General features: G+C 43.2%; 2 pseudogenes; one reads left to right on the top strand and one right to left on the bottom strand.

The window, feature by feature from the left end:
* Window positions 1-5,394: 5,394 nt before the first annotated feature.
* On the bottom strand, window positions 5,395-6,119 carry LOC110554768 (L-lactate dehydrogenase A chain-like; annotated as a pseudogene).
* Window positions 6,120-6,192: 73 nt separating this feature from the next.
* On the top strand, window positions 6,193-7,706 carry LOC110554769 (WD repeat-containing protein 74-like; annotated as a pseudogene).
* The last annotated feature ends 8,623 nt before the right edge of the window (window positions 7,707-16,329 follow it).

The following is a 16,329-nucleotide window of genomic DNA, read 5'->3' as shown; positions in this document are numbered from 1 at the left end:
GTTAGAAAGAAATATATACAAGATGGAATTATGGCCCCAAACACAGAAGCTATAGGTGACTTCAATTCTAATTTGGCACTTGGGCGACAGGACATCAAATATGCCAATAGTGATGCTATTGTATGAAAGTATTCATGAATATGAGCAACATTTGACAGACCTACCAAAAGATGGGACTACAGATGAAACACTTCAGCTGTGACCCTGCAACTTCTCTGAGAGTGTGTTCGGTGCCATGCACTGCGCCTTTGCGTTTTACCAGATTCCTGCACTGACGTGATGAGCAGCGCCACCTCTCTCCATCTTTTGCCATAAAAGTACATGACAAGGTGTCCATCTGCAATCCCGAAAGTGAGCTCTCAGCAGACCTGGCATCCCAGACTTTCCAGCTTGCAGAAGAGTGAGAAACATGTCTATTCATGGTCATTTTTCTTGGCAGGGTGAACCAAAAGCAGACAGAAATCCAACTGAATACTGATAAGGCAATTAGATGTTACTCAGACAGGCGTAGGGTGCATTAAAAGGTAAACAGAAGAGGGGTCTCGGGAAATTGCAAATTTGTCAGAAAATAAAGTGACCTCTGTTAGTTTCAGCGCTGGTTGTCTGATATGGACTTACTAGTTGTTGCAAAAAGAAGCAGATCTTCATGTTCTTTGTTTAAAAAAAAAAACAAAACACTGAGTACCTTTTTCGTTAGAGTTTTCCACAAAAAGAAACCACACATGGGACAAAAACATTATTAATATAGCCTTCCAACAAACACAGGGAACTAGAACAAAAAAAAAAAATGTTTGCATGGCATGAAGGGGCTGATTTGCTTTTGAATAATCTAAAACTCATCTCTCTAGAGACTATTTCTGGCCATCTGAGAGGAAGGCAAAATCGCCACTGAGACCAAAAAAAAAAAAAAAAATGGATAATGTTATAGTCACTGATACAAAAAATATGTTTAAAGTCTTTTTTCAAATTCTTCTGTCTACTTGTGGACATTCTTTTTTTTTCCTAGTATAGTACAAAAGAGTTTCATTATGATATTTCCATGCAGTGTAACATATTATTTATATCTGAATAAAAGCAATAAAAGTAAAATGTATAGTGTAAGTATATCTTAAATCTTTTTAAGCATCTGTTAACCATGCAGAAAAGTATACAAATCAAATGTGTATATATAGCTCAGAAAATATGGAGTAACCAATTCAAAAAGCAAAACATTGTACCTTTTCAATTTAACTTTTAAATTTATTCACTTTACATCCTGATCATAGCCCCCTCTCTCATCTCATCCCAATCCCACCTTCCCCATTCCCATTTCTCCCTTCCCCTCCCCTAGTCCTCAGAAAGAGGGAACCCTGCTTCCCTGCCAACTGACCCTAGCCTATCTAGTCTCATGCATCCTCTTCCTCTGTGGCCTGGCAAGGCCCCCTGCCAGGGGGGAGTGATCAAAGAGCAGGTAACAGAGACAGCCTCTGCTCCCCTTACTAGGAAACCCACACGGAGACTGAGCTTCCTATCAGCTGAGCAGGGGACCTAGGTCCACTCCATGCATGGTCCTTGGTTGGTGCATCAGTCTCCACTGGAAGTCCCCCCCCCCAGGCCCCAGATTTGTTGACTTTGTTGGTCTTGTTGTGGAGCTCCTGTCCCCTCTTCATAAGACTCCCTATACTCCGCCCAAAGTTTGGCTGTGAGTCCCAGCATCTGCTTTCATCCTCTGCCTGGTGGGGTCTTTCAGAGGACATCTGTGGTAGGCTCCCGTGTCTTTTTAGGTCTGGGTTATCTCACTCAGGATGATCTTTTCCAGATCCATCCATTTGCCTGCAAATTTCCTGATGTCCTTGCTTTAAATAGCTGAATAGTATTCCATTGTGTAACTGTACCACAGTTTCTTTATCCATTCTTTGGTGGAGGGACATCTGGGTTGTTTCCAGTTTCTGGCTATTATGAATAAAGACTCTATGAACATTCTTAAATATGTTGATCTTCCAATCAGCATTAGCAAATGACCTGGACATGTGTGATACTTGTATTCGGATGTTTTTGCTAATTTGCCAGTAGTCTTACTCTGCATATATTTTGTCACTATGAACATATAGCGTCAAGGTAGGAGAACAGACATATTAACAGTGTGTTGTCTTATGCTTTTGTCTATTTAGTTTGTCTCCATTGATTGTTTCTTATCCTAAGTATCACAGGCTAGTCCTGAGCCTGCCCATCATCTGCCCGCGCTGATACCCTCTGCTCACAAACTCTGTAGCTGCTCTGAGTCCAACAGGCCCGGGCAGAGAGAAGCTGTGCTATCCATATGTTTCCCACCCACCTCCTGGCTCTAAATTTGGTTCATACTGTTACTCTCTCGCATAAACCTAATTTTTGAGAACACCTACCACAGTCTATAATTACATATGGGTTTGTGAGTTTTTGTGTGCATGCTGATCATCTTCATCAGCTTAAAAGCCCCATGAGGTGAAGGAATTTGCCACTCTCTTACCATTTTCTACCCAGCATGAAGCTCATCCAAGGCAATCAGTGGGCGTTCAATGAACAGAGGAACGGAAGGAGGGAGGAGGGGAGGATAAATTAGTAAACTATACATTGATGACTGACTCACAGATCTATGCCTCGCTGTCTCCGCTCATGCTGTACATCCCAACCCTGTGTCCCACTATCCTGTAAGAACCCTATCGCTGTATTCCCATAATCATATCAATTGCCAAGTGAAATTCACCACCTTTCCTCTGTCTAACACCAGCTTTCTCCTTGCGTGTCCCTACCTCACTGTGAAGCATCACCTACCGACATGGCAGTCAGAACTCGGGAGTGGTCCTCTTCCCTCTACCTTTGAGTGAGCCTTTTCCTCACCTACGAACCTTCCCACTCACCCAGTCCTCCAACCCACATCCTTGCCTCATTTCTGCAGCGCCTGCCAAACCCTCCTTCCCATGTTAGCAAATAGTCCTTCCTAAATGAAGATCTGACCAGGTTCCTCTTGGGCTTCCATAGTATAGAATCAATCCATTTTGTGAAGTTTAACAAATCAAGAAATAGGAATGTCAACATGTTGAGAATAACAGAGGTAAATAGGAACTATTTTTAAAATGGTAACTTGTAAAGAATAAAATGAGGAGAAGGGGACATGAAAAAGGAAGATATTTAGTTTTTATTTTATAGATTTGGGTACTGTTTGAATATTGATTATACTTTATAATATATATATATATCATATATATTTGAGATAGGGTTTCTCTGTGCAGACTTGGCTGTCCTGGACTAACTTTGTAGACCAGGATGATCACAAATTCTGGGAGGCCTGCCTTTGCCTCCCAGAGTGCTGGGGTTACAGTCATGAGCAACTTCGCCTGGCTTCTATAAATAATTTTAAACGCAGATTTTAAAACATTTTTATTAGCTTTCTCGTTCTCTCTCTCTGTGTTGTTTTGTTGACATGGCACTTGGGTAGATGGTTGCATTATCCATATGCAAATTTTATTATTTACATGATACCGCAATGTACACTATACACGAAATAATATCCTTTAGAACAGTTATGCACAAGACATGCATAATGGATTTATACTTCGAACTGGGGTGTGACTAGTTGGGAGCGCATTGTCTTGGGAATGCACGGTGACAGTTTGCAGCACAGGGTTGCAGCCTGCAAACACCTGGCAGTGTGTCTCAGGGACAGGGTACTGTCACAGTAACCAGGTTACCAGTACACAAGTAACCACTTCGCACCAGCGCAGAGCTGTGGGGAATGGAGGTTTTCCCCAGGCCACTGTAACACAACTACATTAATCACAGCTCAGATGAAAAGGAGGTGGTGTGTGGTCTCCATGGAAACCCTGCTGCAGCCTGGATGGTGAAGTGCTGGGACACTGGAAGACTTTAGATGTTCAGTTCTTTCTGAACCTCCAGAGCCAAGCGACGCTCTTCTTCAAGCTGGCCTTCTCTTCAGGTGCCAGAGTCACTCCGCAACCTCAGAGATTCCGTTTTATCCCAGGATGAAAGTCTTGCTGAGGAAGATGCCATCCTTTATTCCGTAGAGACCCCCTTATCATGCTGGGAAGGGTACATCCGTCTCGGATTCTTCATAGTGCTCTTGACCAAATCAGCCACATTAGTTGGGGTTCTCTAGAGTCATAAAACCTATGGAATGAATCTCTGAATCCATATATAAACACATACATGCATATACAATCATTTACATTTACATATATAATCAATGACTGGAATGACTTACAGGCTGCCGTCCAACTAAACCAACAGTAGCCAACGGTGAATGGAAAGTCCAAGGATCCAATAGCTGCTGAGTCCCACAAGGCTGGCTATTTCAGCTGGTTTTCAGCATATGCTGGAATCCCAAAGGAGTACACCCTGATGCCAGTGAAGGACTGGAAGTGCTATCAAGACAGGAGCAAGCAAAGAACAAGAGCTTCCTTCCTCCTTATCCTTATTCAGGCTTCCAGCAGAAGGTGTGGCCCAGATTAAAGGTGTGCCTGCCCGCCTCAAGATCTTGATCAAAAGCCTGTGTCTTCCTATCTTAAAGGGCTGGACTACAAGTGGAGTCAGCCACTTCAAAACAAGCGGAAAATCTCTCAACAGGCGTGCCCTCCATTTCTGGATTGAAGTTAATTCCAGATATAGTCAAGTTGACAACCAAGAAGAGCCATCACATCTACCCTTTTTTATTAATTTTTTATTGATTATGGTTTATTCACTTTGTATCCCAGCTATAGCCCCCTCCCCCATCCCCTCCCAATTCTAACCTCCCTCCCTCATCTTCTCCCATGCCCCTCTCCAAGTCCACTGATAGGGGAGGTCCTCCTTCCCTTCCATTTGACCCTAGCCTATCAGGTCTCATCAGGAGTGGCTGCATTGTCTTCCTCTGTGGCCTGGTAAGGCTGCTCCCCCTCATGGGGAGGTGACCAAAGAGCCAGCCACTGAGTTCATGTCAGAGACGATCCCTGTTACCCTTACTAGGAAACCCACTTGGATACTGAGCTGCCATGGGCTACATCTGTGCAGGGGTTCTAGGTTATATCCATGCATGGTCCTTGTTTGGAGTATCAGTCTCAGAAAAGACCCCTGTGCCCAGATTTTTTGGTTCTGTTGCTCTCCTTGTAGAGTTCCTGCCCCTCCAGGTCTTTCTATCTCCCCCTTCTTTCATAAGATTCCATGCACTCTGCCCAAAGTTTGGCTATGAGTCTCAGCATCTGCTTTGATACCCTGCTGGGTAGAGTCTTTCAGAGGCCCTCTGTAATAGGCTTCTGTCCTGTTCCCTGTTTTCTCCCTCTTCCAATGTCTGTCCCATTTGCCTTTCTGAGTGAGGATTAATCATCTTACCCAGGGTCCTCCTTTTTGTTTAGCTTCTTTAGGTGTACAGATTTTAGCAGGCAAATGGTGGGAAGTAGAAAAGATCATCCTGAGTGAAGTATCCCAGAAGCAGAAAGACACACATGGTATATACTCACTTATAATTGGATAGACATATAATATAGGATAAACATACTAAAATCTGTACATCTGCCCTTTCAATTTGACCACCTCAAAGGCACTGTCAACCACCTGTCTGTGAATCTCTGTCCACGGCTCCTTATATGTGCCAATGACAAGTTCTGGGTTAAATTGTTCTGGGAGACATCAGTAACATTGGTTTCACTCTACACAAGCACACTAAAGTCTCCATGCTCGCTAAGGACCCATTCATGACAGCTTAGCCGGTGAACTCCCAGCCTTTCTGCCATCAGGTAATGGTACTGAGCCGAATCCAGACTGCAGCCACTTCTGATAACTCGGTTTTGGAAAAAGCCATTTGTTTTTCAAAGCCATGTAGGTCAAGATACCAAGTGAGTTTGAAACAACAAGAAACTTGCAGTTTAGGTCCTTAAGAAGTTCACATTCTGCTGGACCAAATAGAGCTGGCTCCCTCCTTCCTGCTGCCGGTGCCCAGTTGTGAAAATTGCCAGCTTGCAGTTCTCAGTCACACTACTGTCTGTGCCAGGGGTGACTTTTGGTGTTCTCAGGGAAAGGCTGCCATTTTAGAGCTCTGTCATCTCTCCCTTCAGTTTGCCTTCCAAGATATCAGGTTCATCTACCAAGCCCTTCATTGTGTGCACGGTCATTATCTTAGGCCAGCAGCTGTTTGCCAGACATGCCCAACTGTGTGCTTGTGTCCTTTTTGTTTCTGAGTCCACGATGGGGACTGGAGGGTTTGGTGCCACATGGCTTGTGCCATCATTATCTTTTTTTCTTTATTCTTCCCCCATACAATACATCCCAACTGCAGCACGGCTTCCCTCTCCTCCTCCCACTTCCTCCCACATACCTCCCCTCTCCTCCGGATCCACTGCTCCTCCATTTTCCTTTCAGAAAAGAGCAGGCCTCCCATTGATATCACCTGAACAGAGCATAATAAGGTGCAATGGTTCTAGGCACAAGCCCACTAGAGGAGGCAGCCCAGGATGAGGAAAAGGGACCCATGGGCAGGCAAAAGAGTCAGAGATATTACCACTCCCACTATTAGGAGTCCCACAAGTACACCAAGCGACACAACCATAGCATGCTGCCGGTCCCCAGTTGTGATAATGACCAGCAAAGACTGAAGTGTGACTAAGAACTCTAAGCTGGTCATTTTGCACAAAGATATAACAGGTACTTTACGTGCAAAGGAATCATTTTCTTAAGGATGTCATACATGTAAACACACACACACAATTATCCCATCTTTCCTTTCTCTGCTGGCAGATCTTGGTGGGCTGTGTGGACAAGACCGTGAGGGACTTTGATGCCAAGGAGGGTACATTCCAAAGCCAGAGATACTGCCCAGACAAGGAGGGCACTGTTCGAGGTCTCACCCAGGCCAGTGGTACCCTTATCACATGTATGGATTCTGGGATCCTCAGAGTGTTGTGACAATGACATGGAAGCATCTTCTGACCCACTCTTGGAACTAAAGGTGGGTCCTGGAGTGTGAAGGATGTGCCAAGACCCTGGACACGCCCGTCTGGCTGTCACATGCGGGAAAGAGAATGCTTTGAAGTACGGGAGCTACAGGGGTCTGAAGAGCCTGTGTTCAGAGCCAAGAACGTGCGGAATGGTTGGCTCGATCTAGAGGTTCCTGTTTGGGACCAGGATGTACAGTTCCTCCCTGGGTTACAGAAACTTGTCACATGCACAGGGTACCACCAGGTCTGTGTGTACGATCCACTCTGCCCCCAGCGCAGGCCAGTCCTAGAGGCTACCTATGGAGAGTACCCACTGACCACCATGACCCTTACTCTTGAGGGCAATTCTGTCATCGTAGGGAACACTCATGGGCAGCTGGCAGAAGTTGATTTTTGGCAAGGGGGTCTATGGGGCTGTCTGAAGGAGCTGAAGGCAGTGCTGCCCTTCCAAGCCCCTATTAGCCTTTGTGGCTTGGACCGAGTTTTAAGGACACACAGGATCCACAATCCACGTGGGCTAGAGGATAAGGTTATCTCAGGTCTAACTGAACTGCCTTCGCCTGTCAGGCCGAGATAACTGGGAGGATGAGGCCCCAAGAACCTCAAGAAGCCAACGTGGTACCACCAGAAGACGCAGAGACAGATGAACTTTGGGCATCTTTGGAGGCAGCTGCCAAGCGGAAGCTCCCCGATTTGGACCAGACACAAGGAGTTCTCCAAACCAGCAGGAAGAAAAAGAAGCTGCCTGAATCCACCAGTCCTTGAAGCCCCACTCTCGCTCTGTTAATAAATAGCCCAACACACACTGAAAACAAACAAACAAAAAAAAACCCAAAACAAAACAAAAAGCCCACAATTAGGCTGAAAAGGGAGCCATAAATAAGTGTGGACAGTTGCAAACAGCTTAATCAGATAAAAGATTCATATTTAATTATTAAAATGTGAATTGTAAAACATCTTGATTATGAGGTTGAAAAGATCGAAAGGTCTGGGAGCTGTGTCAACAGGATAAGTGGGACGGGAGCCACACTGATGCATGACCAATGTGTTTGGATGGCGTTAGAACCTCTACAGGAGGGAGGCAAAACGGTGATAACTCCAGAGATGAGAAATGAAAGCACTTCCTCCTCTAAGAAACTCTCCTTCTTGCAGGTTTGAAAAGATGTACAGCTAAAAATATTCACTCCACTGCAGCGCCAGACTTGGAACGCCAACCCATAATATTCTTTTACCTCGGTGCTTTAACTGAGTGACCCTTAAACCGGTGGTTCTCAACTTCCCCAATGCTGTCACCCTTTCATACAATTCCTCATGTTGCGACGACCCCAAACCGTACATTTATTTCATTGCTGCTTCATAACTGTAATTTTGCTACTGTCATGAATTGTAATGTAAATGCCTGATATGCAGGATATCTGGTATGTGACCCAGACGGTAAATTTTTGAGGTCAAGATTCTGTGAGACCCTTTCTGTCTTAGTGCTCATCACTCTACCTAATACAGCTACGGCTCACAGGATATTAGCAGGAAACTCCAGTTCTAGAAAGTTAAAACATCGTCCCCATACTCCCAGGAAAGATCAGTATCCCCAAAGGAGTCACTAATAAAAGCGAAGAGGCTGGAAGGATGAGGATCAGCCTCAATACACCTACTTCAGTCTTCTGATAAGATTTCGTTAGAAGAGAAGCAGCAGCACGCCAAAGAGATGGCTCAGTGGGTTGAAGCTGTTTGCCACGAAACCTGATGACCTGAGTTCAAAACCTGAAACCCACATAAAGGTGGAAAAAGAGAATCAGCCCCACAAAGCTTGTCCTCTGACATCTACACATGTACCGTGACACACATGTACCACTCAAGCAATAGCAATAAATAAGAAATTTTAAACTGAAACAAGATGTGGTTACTACTCATAAGGAAATAAGGCACTGACATGTTTTTAAATGTAAGTATATTTTGAATTTGAAGATGCAACGTATTAAGAATAGTCTGAATTAAGGGGTACAGTAGGAGAAAGAGCCCACTGGCATAGAAGAATCTTTGCCCAATGCTGTGTTTTATTTCTTGAGGGGATTCTAAGAAGTAGGATAAATATCCTGTTTATATCAGAACAAAGTTCTACTTCTTCAGGCTCCTTTAGAACATTTTTATCATCAATTTATATGAAAAAGAGAAAGTGGGGATAGTATTTTTATTTATTTAGTTAGTTTTTGGTGTTTTTTTGTTTTGTTTTGTTTTTTACTATATTGTATGTTTACAGCATTCCCCCTTCCTTTTCTCCTTTCAAATTCTTGGCCTCTTTCTTTATTCATTATTGTTATGTGTGTGTCTGTATGTGTGTGTGTGGTGATTATTTCTAAATACATAAATACAACCTGTTCTGTCTGCATACTGTTACTTGTATGTACATGTTTTCAAGGTTGACCATTTGTTATTGGATAACCAGTCGGTATGTTCTTCCCTGAGGAAGACTGTTTCTTCTGCTCTCAGCATTCCTTAGCTGCCTGTAGTTCTGTATAGGGCTGAAGCCTCAAGATTTCCTCTCATTGTCCCCATCCATGTTAGCATATTAGCATGTCCCTGTTCAGCTCATATTTAGGCAGTCATGTTGGGTGTAGCTTTTGACATTCTTAGGAGACACACCTCACAAAAAACTCTCTGGTCCTCTGGCTAAGTCTTTCCAGACTCTCTTCCACAATGGTCCCAGAGCCTTAGGTGGAGGAATCGTATTGTAGATCAGTTGGTACCAGGGTCTACAACTCTGCCTTTTGATTGGTTGTGGTTTTCTGTTGCAAAAAGAAGTTTCCTTGATGAGAGGCATATATTCTAAATATATTAGAAGACAATTAGGGATTGTGCTGGTTTAGTAAAGTAGTGGTGATGGGTAGGTCTTAAGAGGAAAAGGTCTGAAAGATTGCTTGAATTTTCTGCTCTCCTCCAACTTATAGTAACCTCGGCAGAGACAATGTTTCAAAGAAGCCAGTAACCCAAATCTCATCTATGCTGAGATAAGAACATTGTCACAAATATACTGATAACATCTAGTTCTTCAAGTTGTCAGAGACTAATATTGCAGCATGTCAAAAGGGTAAGGTACCATTGAGTTCTTCATTTCTCCAAAAATGTGCAATCTATGAAAAAAATATATATATATATGTATATTCAGTCAACATGAAGAAGTTAATTAGGAGAATTTAAGCTTCTTCACGTAAGGAGAAAATCCAAATCTAATGTCTTCATTAATAAAGCTATTTGTTGTCAGCCATATCAAGAAGCGAAAGAGAGTTAACTTCAGGTTTGGCTCTGTCATCAGCTCAGTATCTTCAAGGTTTGGCTGCCTTCTCTGCCCTCCTCTGCTGGCCTCAACCAGCTCTTAGTAGGTTAATTTCTCTCATAGTCCAGATGCCCTTAAAGACCCAACAATCTAAGGTAAGAAAGATATTCTTTATTTCCATATATCTCTTTTAAAAGCCAGGAGAAACTTTCCCAGAGATCCTTGGAGCATACTCTCTGCCCAATAAGATAGAATTGTGTCATGTGTCTATCTATGCTTGTGTCGACCAATCGCGGTTGAGAGATTTACCTTTGCTCTAGCTTAGATCTACCACAGTCACTCTTTGGAATTCCTGGAAAATATGCAGAGGGAAAAATAACACAATCAGAGTTCTGTTAGTTGCCAAGTTAGAGGACACAGTTTTTGTCTTTTGAGTGCCTGAGCAATGTCCTAAGATTCATAGTAAGAAAATGCACTTTTACATTTTAAGAAACTATACACTTTATCAGTTGTTTTCAAATTTCCCAAGCCTTTTCATAATGCCCAGTTCATCTAATTTATCAAAAGACAAAGCAACTTTTGTGTGTTTTTCAAATGAAAGGTAGCCCATTCATCTATCCACCTGTTTGTTAAGAGGTTTTGAGCACCCTTATATTATACTGTGGAGAAGTCAGAAATCACTGGATTTGTACTATCAAGTATCTTTTTATTAGGCAAATCTTGAACTTTTAAAAAACAATAAAATGGTTTTTCATGCTACTATGTGAAGGTGATTTTCAAATTAAGTCCACATCAGGGAACCCACAGATGTCATAAATATTTCTAGCCTAAATCCACAAATAATTCACTATTTCTTTAATAAAAAGTGATTCATAATTTTTAAATCAGCGAGTGTAATGTGTATAAGAAATTGTAGTCTTATTCAATAATCCCACCTGACAAAAATTTCAAAAATATGTGTACATTATATATGAGTCAAAATACAACAGTTGTAATGTGGAATATGAAAAGCATAAGGCATATTCACAGAAGGTGCTTTGTCTAATCCTTTCATACACTAGTAAGTAAAAAAAATAGAGAAGATCTGCCATTGTCCCACAAGAAGGGTCAAGGGCCAACCCAAAAATTTGACCCAAATTTGGTATTCTGCAGGACACAATAACTCATACATTTCCCGGAGATCTAAACTAGGAGTTTATTCTTGCATTACTAGCCTCGCCATAGGATGACAAAAAAACAACACTCTGAAAGAGGTCAGAGGAGCAGGGAAGGTTAAAAAAACCAGGACAGAAGTGTTTCTAGTAGTCAGGACACTCATTTTCTGTTTTGTTTTGGGGGGGTTTCATCCTGGGTCATTATCACTAGAGGCTGAGAGTATGCCTTGTTCCATAAAGCTCATTAACCAAATGGCAGAAAGAGCTCACTAGGCCTCACGGGAAGCACTGAAGAAAAGGATTCTCTCCTTTCACATAGCTTACGAGGAAGCTGAACATATTTGGGTCTTTCCTATCCCTACTCTAAAGGCCCCTGTGAAGGGAGCCCAGTGAATAACATACTGAGTCGCCCAACACTCTCTATAAGAAATGTCTTGGAAGTCCTGAGGCTAGTCACCCAGGCTCTAACTTGAATGCGTGTACAAAGCCAGGATATACCAATCTGAAAGAGGCGTGTCTACTCCTGATATTCGAGACTGTTGGCATAATAAATTTTAGGAATCTGACCTTTTGGTGGCCATTTCCTATTCTTGGCTGCACAAACAAAGCTGAATCTTACATTTGACCCTATTTTTAAAATGCCCAGATGGTATGAAAGGGTGTGTGGTTCAGACTGCCCCATAGGCTACGCTCTTTCCAGAAAGAACTATTTGTACCTTGGGTGTAGCCAGCAGCTGCAGACAGACAGGGTGGGGTGGTGATAAGGGATGGCAAAGGTTGGGTCGGTGCCTTTTTGATCTGTGTAAAACTGATTTCACCATTTACCTGTGAAGTGCTAATAAGCCTTAGTTTGGACCTCCAGGGATGGGATGGGCACTTCTCCCGATCACCTATAAATAGTAGCTAATTTCAGACTGAAAAAGTCATGGGAAGTGGTAGGAGGCCAGCCCTGCCAGAGACAGCTGCTCTGTTCTCCACTCCACCCATTCCACACTGGAGCGGAGTGTTACATGTGGAGGAGCTCCCAGGGCAATCAATCTTTTTCATTACCTTGGACACAGGCCATATTCTTCCCCCTGCCTATTACGAATAAAAAAAAAAAACTATTTTGTTTCCTTGGCGATTACAAGGATTTGATGGTTAGACAAGAGGGAAAAGAGCAAAGAAAAGGTAGCAATAATTCCCAAAAGTGTTAGGCTTTAGCACTGATTTCCAGAAAACTCTGTCATCTGGAAAGAAATTCTTGTTCTCTTTACTTTCAGCTTCATATTTCTTCTCCCCAGGATGGCTTTCTCTTAAAAAGTTCTCCTTCATTCTCCACTGGTCCGCACCCTCTTTTCTAAACAGTTACTTGGACACTCACCACTACCAAAAGGTCTTTACATGCATCTAGACTGATCCTTTTCTAGATGGTGGCTGGCATTCAAAGACAAGCTTGAAGCTTAAAAATGGTGGCTTGGTTCTATCTTAGAGATCAGCAAAGCGCAGCCTAAAGGCCAGTCTCTCCACTGTCTGATGTTGTACAGCCCATGAGCGTAAGAACAGATTTTACATGTGCATATGGCTGGGATGAGAGTGCAGCAACCAAAGAAATCATAATATCTGACAAGAAAATTATAGGAAAATCAAACACCAGTATCCACAAATAAAGGCCTTCTGGAATGTAGCTAATCTCACTTATCAGTGTCTGCAGTAGCTACAAGAAACTAGACAGCCACCTACCTTGATAGATATACTACCTGTCCCTTTACAAAAAAAAAAATCTAATTGCTGGTCTAAGAACATAAAGATGTTAGAGATAGTAAGCAAGAGCATCTCAGAGAAACAAATTTCAGGCAAACCAGGAAACCAAAGGCTAATGAGTAGATACACAAGGTCTAAGTCAGGACTAAGTGGCTGCCCTGAGGGGCAGAGTACAATGAATAGGAGGTGGAAGGTGAAGAGTATAAACACATGCTCTGTTTGGTACATACATAGAAAAGAACAACACTGTTGGTTTCCATCATGATTCCTGTACCCAGCCCACTTATCAGAGCTGAGAAGTTTTTGGATGACTGAAGAGGAAGACAAAAGAGAGAAGCACAAAGCAAATGAAACAATAACTGCACACTATTGGGAATGAAAGAACGTCCCCATGACAACCTCCAGTTAGTCTTGCTTTGTGCAACATACATCTCTGGTTCCCAGAAGTTAGCAAAAATCCCCACTTTGGAAGCTGACATAGCAAAAGCTCAGTGTATGCACAAGAGGTTGAAAAAAAAAACTGTTCATATGACTCTGGTTAACTTTGCTGATGCTAATTCAAACCCACCTCTTCTGCCATCTTCCTCAGTAACCAAATGTACATAAATTTAGTCCGGACACTAAACTCAGATATGGAAATTGGCAAGGGAAAGGAAATCAAATATGAAGCTCATAAAATAAACCTCGCTTGTTCATGTTGCTCTTTGTCTCTCTCTGTGTCTATCTCTTCCTCCTTCCCTTCCTCCCACCTCCCCCCCTCCCCTGCTTGCAGGTGACACCCACACATATCCTTCAGCGTTGGCAGAGATGCTCACTTAGATAATGACTGGAGTTCATGCTGCACATTTTCATCTTCGTGTATCACCATCACCATGTAAAACCACAACTGTAGGAAAACAAAGATGTTTGCTGCTCTTCTGTCTCAACTGACATTTCCACCCAGCTCACAGTTGCCCTTTGGAGTCAAAAGGCATTATCTGTCATTGAGATACCTTCGTTGAATGAAGTATAGGTGAAATCCAAGCTACCCTTTCTGCAAGTTTTTATCCCCTTAAGTTTGTAGCCCTTCCAATCCCTTCACAGAATTTAAGTGGACAAATGGCATTTGGGAAGCACATATTCTGATCCTTGATTTTGCCCCCAAGAATGAGGTCAGCTCAGAAAAACTGACATATTCTTGCATCCCCAGACTTTGAACACAGGTGATTTCAAGCATTAGGTCCAAAGTCAACCCTGAAATGAGCAAAAGGCACTTCAGCTAGTGTTTCATCTCCTGCTCTGGACAGTAGTGTACGGTTCTAAGAACCAGAAACCTATGATTCTAACACACACATACACACACACAGAGAGAGAGAGAGAGAGAGAGAGAGAGAGAGAGAGAGAAGCCTTCCTTTCAGGAATACCAGATGAGGAAGAGTGAAGAAGTCCAGTTCTTCGGATGTGTTCCCGAAGAACCATGCTCCTGGGTACCACAGCCAGCACATCAGCGGAGCCTCCAGTGAGGAGAACACACGGCACACACTGCCAGCAAGGTCCTGAGATGGGTCCCACACCACCTGTACGCTGCTTTTTACTGTGGTGGTCAGACCTCTGTGGCAATGCACCCAGAAGTTTCTTTGATTTGTCTCAACTACCCATCATCTCTCTTCCAGACACAACGGGAGAAGATGAAAGATACTGCTTGAATGGGAACGTGGGTCTAGAGGGGCGGCTCAGCCAGTGACCAAGCACCAGGATCTGAGTTTGGATCCCAAGCACTCACAAAAGGAGTCAGGCACTGTGGCGCTTGCCTGCCATCCGAGGGCTGGGAAAGTGGAGGTAGGACCTTACTGGAGCTCACTAGTATGAGTTCCAGGTTCAGTGAGAGAGTCTGTCTCAAAAAGTAAAGTGCAGAATGATAGAAGAGGCTATCCAACATCGGCATGTACACGCACACACACAAAGATGAATACACACAGTACTCTTACCACTGAAAAAGGAAATTTATGTAGGCCGGGGGGTGCAGCTCAGCTGCTCATGCGACTGCCTACGTGAGCCCTGAGCTTAATTCCCAAACTAAGAAAAAAAGCATACTTGAGGTTGTTGCTGATTGTAAGTTCGCACATGTGTGTGGGTCAGAGGGAGGGGCTGTCTGGGGATGTCATGAGACCTACATTGTGTTTCACCTTGAGGATGAGTGTGAAGGTACTTCAACTTTTTAACAGGAATGGGTTATCCAATTTTCATTAGCACAGTAAAGACATCCTCACTGAGATCTGTGTAGCGGGTTTCACATGTATCAATCTGGTACCCTTTCAGTTGATCTGATTCCCTGTTGGAACATCCGTGAGACCAGCTGATTACAGTCTCTCTGGAACAGTAGCTAGCATGTGAGTGCATCTTTCTCGAGCTTTCGCTACATACCCTAAATTTAATAAGTCTCATTTCAACAGAAGAGTTGGTTTAGAGATGAATTCACCCCAGGTCATCTTTACAGTAAAGCTTGAAGCCAAACAGAAGCTGCTACAGGGATTATCAAGTATCCAACAAGCTCTCGTGTCTATGATTTGAGGGCCTATCCACATACGTGATTCTCTTCCTCTCCCTGTTCCCCTCTCTCTGGTGATGTGTGTGTTTAATAGTAGCCTGGTGTAAACTCAGCTCTCTCCACATGCCACAGGTTTTATTTGTTGCTTCTCCTCTTGTGTTGAGGTTGTCGCAAGCTTTCCGAGCGCCCAGTTATGCCATGAAGCATGATGGGGGAAGATAGTGGCATTTTCCTGTCCTCACCATTGTTTGAAGTCCTTTTGGATCAGAGCCAACAAAGCATTCACAGACTCCACTGGGATAAAAATAACGCCATAGAAAAGAGTAGCAATTCTGATTGCGGGGTGACTTTTTAACTACAAAAGTCATATTTTCAGAAATGATAAGCTAAAGATAGGCTTAAAGTATTGACAAAATGCCCACCCCCATAAAATATGGGTTTCAAATGAAAAGAAAAATCTCAGTGCCTGGCATAGAACATGTCTCTATAAATTATTAGTAAGGGGGACTGCAGGGGCCCACGAAGCAACATAAGCTATTATCACAGCTCTTGGTTGCCCACCGTAACTCCATGGTGAAGTATGTTGCTGAAGATACAACATACTTTGCTAACGGAACAGAGAAATCAAGCTGGAACTGACCTAAGAACTGTCCTGCTGGTTAACTTGCCTGGAGCTGTGAGGTGCTTTCCAGG

This window comes from Meriones unguiculatus, chromosome 15, assembly GCF_030254825.1.
Source record: "Meriones unguiculatus strain TT.TT164.6M chromosome 15, Bangor_MerUng_6.1, whole genome shotgun sequence".
Taxonomy (NCBI): Eukaryota; Metazoa; Chordata; class Mammalia; order Rodentia; family Muridae; genus Meriones; species Meriones unguiculatus.
The sequence above is the reverse complement of the archived record's forward strand: the minus strand, read 5'-3'. Positions and strand labels throughout refer to the sequence as shown.